This window comes from Archocentrus centrarchus, chromosome 24, assembly GCF_007364275.1.
Source record: "Archocentrus centrarchus isolate MPI-CPG fArcCen1 chromosome 24, fArcCen1, whole genome shotgun sequence".
NCBI classification, from domain to species: domain Eukaryota; kingdom Metazoa; phylum Chordata; class Actinopteri; order Cichliformes; family Cichlidae; genus Archocentrus; species Archocentrus centrarchus.
The window spans coordinates 13,997,125-14,003,124 of record NC_044369.1 but is presented as its reverse complement, the minus strand read 5'-3'; positions in this window follow the sequence as shown (position 1 = coordinate 14,003,124).

Sequence of the window (6,000 nt, the reverse complement as noted above, 5' to 3'; positions counted from 1 at the left end):
GATGCTAATATAAAAGGATGAAACCGCAGTTTATGTGCACTTCACTTAAAAATCAGAAACTCATGTTTTTGATTTTTGCTTGGATAGAAAGAGAGCTTCACTGATGGATTTGATTTTAATTAATTTATTTTTTAAATTCTTTCCTGGCCCTAGAGAGGTAACCTATGACACTGCAGTAACAGGCAACTTTGTTTGTTTAGCACACATTACATCTAGCGGGTAGGGTATCTTGGAAACCTGAATAGTCACAGGAGACACCATAAGCTGCATTACCAGAGTAAATGACCTAAAGTGAAGCCTGCTGAGGGTCATGTGACACCCCCCCCTTAATGCCCTTCAGTGTTATGTAACCTGCACTCTGACACTCCTGTGTGACATTCTGCACTGGCCTCCACCGATACATCCTCCAGTTTATGTTTCCTCTTGACACATGCACATTTGGGGTAGTAAAACATACACAATCACAGTGCAGCATCCCAAGTCATAAAAACAAACTGGATACTAATCTGATGGAGCCAAGAAACATGGAAAAAGGAAAAGAGAAGGATCAGCAACAAAACAAATAGTAGAGCTGCCCAGCAGAAGCACTGAGCAGTGAAACCTATGCCTGCTCAACCTTTATGGGAATTTTTCATAGTGGCAGATTCTTTCTTTGGCAAGTATTATGTAAGGAAGAGAAAAGACTGAGATATAAAATAGAAACAGCACAGATTTTCATTGAAATGAGGGAGTAAGAGGATGGAGTGGGAGTAGTTTTTTTGGCAGATAACCCATGCAGCTGCTTTGGACAAGCCCCCCAAAATGGCAAAGATCAGGAAAATATTAACCACACTGATACAGACACTTTCTCTTTCACACTCACACATTTTACAGACCTTCACCTCTTGGTAGCAGATGCCTTTTTACTTGTCTACTTTGGTCTTAAAGCGGTTTTCGAATTTTAGTTTAAATCAATCACGTAAATTGTAAACTAGGTCAAGAAGCACTGATGTAATCACCTAACTGCTTGTGACACATCAGTGAGGAGTTAAACAGTAAACAGGTCTTATTAATGTTCTCTTTGTTCTGATGAAAGGCTTTTGAAAACCCACCTGCATGGCTTTTGTATAATATAGTCTTCTTATTAAAAAGACTAATACTAACACCGAAACCAATGAAAACTAACTTTTCAGACAATAAACGAAACTTAAATGAGCAAATCCATCCTGGAAACTGAATTAAAATTAAAAATCAAAAAGAAAATGGAAATAAAATTCAGTTAAAAAATGCAAAACTATAATAAGTCTGGTCCTCAGGGGGCATCATGTTGTTCTTTTGACCCTGCAGTTGGAGGACAGCAGGATAGAGAGTGTTGTGAATATTGTGACCAGCCACTGGTGGCATGTCTATTAGCATGCATATGAGAAACGGCACCCCCTGAGACCCCACACAACCCCTGTGTGTGTGTGTGTGTGTGTGTGTGTGTGTGTGTGTGTGTGTGTGTTTGTGCGCGTGTGTGCTTGTGCGTGTGCGCACGTCCTTGTGTTTTCTGTCAACATGAATTATAAGCCTGCAGGCCATTGTTGAGAATACATTTCAGCAGTGTGTGTTGTGTGTTTCTTAAGTGTGAGTTACAATACTAAAACACTTAAATGCCCTCAGATACACTGATATACTACACTTGCACAGCTGTTGTCAAAGTGCCTAATATAAAAGCCAAGCATATGTCATCTTGACTTAATTATATTAAACCATCTTTGCTGTCAACCAGCAGTAACATTTTATTTAAACAGACATGAATAAACTGCAAGATTTTTCATCAGATAATGACAAACCTTGATAGCTGTGCACATCTGCAATTTATGTGCCTTTCTTACATTTGTTTTTATGATTTTGGATCTCTTGAATTTGGTAGCATATGGCCCAGTTATGACAAACCTTGTTTTCTGATACCATTTTATGAAGAAATACTTAAAAAAACAAACAAACAAAAAAAACATGTTGAGACAAGTCTTTTTAGGGAACACTTCCTTTATTTATGTAAAGTGAAAATACTTACATTAAGGCAGAACAACAGTCTCTTTGTGTAGCTGGCCTTTCAGTCTCATGCACTCAGAAACATTGTTTATTTTACCTTTGATCAGGCAGTCCCATTGAGATCAAATCTCTTATAAGGGAGATGTGGCCAAGTAAGCAGCCACATCAGACTCTGAGAAACAGTCAGGATGTTTTTCCCCTTTTTATAAATAAAATTTTTATTTTTTATTTTTATATCATTACAGCAGCAACTTGCATCATAATTCTTGACTGTCTAACAGATAATTTGGTCCTGGTTGATTTCTCCAATTGAGATGTCTTGATTTGACTTAATTGGTGATTCAAAACATACACAGGCTTTAAACAACGACAATCTCCAGATGTATTCCTGGACTGGTTGGTGAGTGGTTTTTGGAGGTTGTTGGCAGTTGCCAGAGGCTGCAGTGGAAACCTCTTTGATATTTCTTTGGTTGCTAGCAGGCTGACACAGTCGCCTGTAGTTTGCTTTGAAGATGCTGACTTGTCTGCAAGCACTCGCTAACTACTCTCCAAGTGGTAGTGAACCCAAAAAATGGAGTCTATTCAGCTTCAAATTAAGAGTTGCAGCATTAAGGCTGAACGTTTTCAGTTTACTTTGCACTTTTTCCAAGTTTCACAACATGTCAGAGTAAAATGGCGAGTGTTTGCAGGCAAGTCAGCATCTTTCATGCAAGCTATGGGTGGCTATAGCAATCTTCTTGCACCCAAAGCAATCACAAGGAAGTTTTTTGTGCAGTGACTGATTTCACCCACCGTCAGCCAGCAACCTCCAGTAACCACTTGCCAATGAATGCATGCTTTTCACTATCAACCTCTGCTAGGGGGTTGTTGATCAATCTCTAGGCCTGTGAGACTGAGGCCTAAAATATTCTGGCACCCACAGTAGTCAGAGTTCAATTAACCCTCTGGCCTTAAAGCATCAAATCTAAAAACAACCAGTGATTCAGCAACACCTTCAATCCAAAAAGAATAAACTGTATGATCTTGTGAGTTTGAAATACATTTGAAGCTCTGTTACTTCACCTACTTTGCTTTTGTACAGTGACCGCTGTCTCTCTCAGTTGTTATACTTATACTTCTCAGACTTGACTGAGTTTAGTTATGGTCAGCTAGAAATGACAAATCAAAAAATCTTTTAACTGTTTTTTTTTCTTTTTAATAAACATTTCTTAAATTTATATCATGGTCTGTGTTCAAGCTCATGACCACGAAGTGTATGTGTGTGTGTGTCCTGTCCGAGTCCTCTTTCCTGGCTGCTTCCTGTTCATATCCAGGGGTGTGCTCCACTTCCTTCCTGTGCTGCCACAATCTTTGGTCAGGCTTCCTTCATGGCTTCCAGCTTCATGAAATCTACTGTGTTTGACCGTATCTGTCTGCTGCTGTGTGTGGCTGTGCACACGTGCACACGCAGGCGTAGAGGTTGTGCATGGGAAATGGCACACAGGGCTTCTTAGCTGTGTTTCTGATGTGATATTTGCTCTGTGTGCATAAACACCGCCTGCACCTCTGAGGTCAGAAGCAGATAAGAGAAGACATGGAGTAATTTTCCCACACAATGATGTCAGCGCTTGTGAAAATCCTATCACAACCCAGCTTGTCTCTTCTCACTTTGAATTTTTTTTCTTTTGTCTTTTCTCTTGCTCTTCCACCTCTTTCATCAGGCTCACCTAAGCAGATGTTGACCTGCGTCATTGATAACTGCCTAGAGTGCACATGGTCTCCACTGCTGGCTCAAGCACACAGAAGCACAGAACATAAACAAAGTAAAAAAAAAAAAAAAAAAAAAATCTTGGCTCCAGTTTCTGTGGTTTCTACTTCTCTATCGCTTATGAAATGTCAAATTTCTTGCAACATAGAGGAATGTCTACTTCCATCCTGGGTGCTGTTGTTTTGACCCTTGCAAACCTTATTATTGGCTGCTTGTTCCACTAAAGCTACAGCAGTCAAAGTTTATTTTTTTTGTTTTGTAATCTGGATAAAGAGAAGGCCCCTTGTTCATTGGACACAACCCAGTAATGGGATGAAGCATATTGTTTAAAGAGGTGGAAGCTTTAATTTCAGCATTGATATATTAACTACAATATATCAAGAATTATATTGAAAAGTCATACGACTGTTTCCTTGTGTGTTACTGCCATATTGGAAACCAACAGGACATCTGTACGAACGACCTGTCTCCCATCTCACTTTAGAGTCTAGCCCTGAGCTCTTGAGCCACTTTGGGAAGTTGCAATCACAGACAGATAGCCAGAAAATTTAGGGCACGACTGATGTCCCGCATGCCAGAGCGGACCAAGCAGCAGGTTTCTTTAAGGCTTGAGGTTAAAGTTCATTATTTGTGTTAAAATGGAAAATCCAGTGCTTAAAAACCAGACTTGGACAAAACAAAACAGGAAGAATTCAGAAGCATTTCTAAAAGCAGATGCTGTGAAAGCAGCCAGACAAAAACAGAAATACAAACGTCACGTGTCCTGTCAGAAGCCGACAAACTCTCTCCTACTCTTGGCTGCTGCAGCAGATATTTTTAATACTTATGCATTTTTAAAAGCACCCTTTCCATATGTCAGACTGTCCACTGTGTGTCTATGACTGGCATTGTCTAGACAGATTATGAGATGATGGGCGCAGACACCAGATGCCCTAACCCAGTATCAAGTGCTGAAGTGCTGCTGAGCACTCCTAATCAAACACCTCATTCACTCCCCACAGTCCAAACTTTGGCCCAAAATATCACACCCACTGCCTGGCCCTCTCACTTTTCTTTAAACAAAACAACCCAGCTTCACAGCAAACACTCTCCTACACAGCCACAAAAACACCAAACTAGCCCACAAAGAAAGGCCTGTTTCCTGAGAGAAAAGTACTTTTCAAGAAACCGCTTATTTTTTTTTTTTTGTCTTTCTGAGAAAACCCATGCAGAAAACATATTTTACTCCTCCTTCCACAATTGTTTGCTTACCGTATAACCGTTTTAGCTGTAGGAGTGTCAGTGTGGTGAGATGCCTGGATGTCACGGGGGGGGGCGTGTAACTGGGACATTTTGATAAAGAAAAGTAGCAATGATTCCTGTGCCAAACCACAGATATGATGAAGAAAACAAATGGTGCAAACGGCCTTTGAATTGACCAAAAAAAAACCCCAAAACTGGGAGTTCATTGACCTCGTTCAGATGGAGGAGTCGTCACTGTTTTGGAAGTACCTTCTCTGTAAAGTCTGGGGACTTTAGGGTCAGCTATAACTGGTTTGTTTTAGCAGCAGGGAGCTGCGGCACTGTATAGAGGGGGCCCTGTTTTCCATACGCGCTGTTCATTCTAGCAGTGTTTCTCTGCAGGCTTGCTGTCGGTATGTGGAACAGCCGTGGAGAGCCTTGGCTGTGGGCTCCTTTTTTCTTTTTTTTTTTTTTTCAGAGCTGACGAATTTGCTGGGGTTTGAGTCGTAGCATCTGTTGCTTTGAGGGGGCCTGCTATTTATCAAGCTGAAGCTCTGTCTGCTGGGAGCGTAAAGGGGAAAGAAACATGGTTTACTATATAGGTTAACCCCTTCTCTCTCTCCCTCCCCCCTCACTCTCTTTCTCCTGAAATCTGAGATACACGTCTCTTTGAAGGAGACATGTATCACTGATAAAGGTGTGGGGGGAATAAGAAAGATAGAACATGACCTGCAGCACTTTGTACAACTCCTTTTAGTGGCATTGTTAAATGTATGAAAAACAACTTTTGGTGCAAATATTTGGCACTTGGAGTTGTTTGTCAGAACTCTGCTCACATAGCTGAGTACCGACATACAGATTAGCCCCCGGTTTTCCAAAAATCCGCCAGCATGTTCTTAGAAAGATCGTATTTAGGGGGAAAAAAACTTGGAAGCTTGGTTTTTATCCCAGGCACCTTGAAGCAATCAATGTACTTGGTTTATTTATTTAATTTTTTTGAGGCACATTAGAAGACC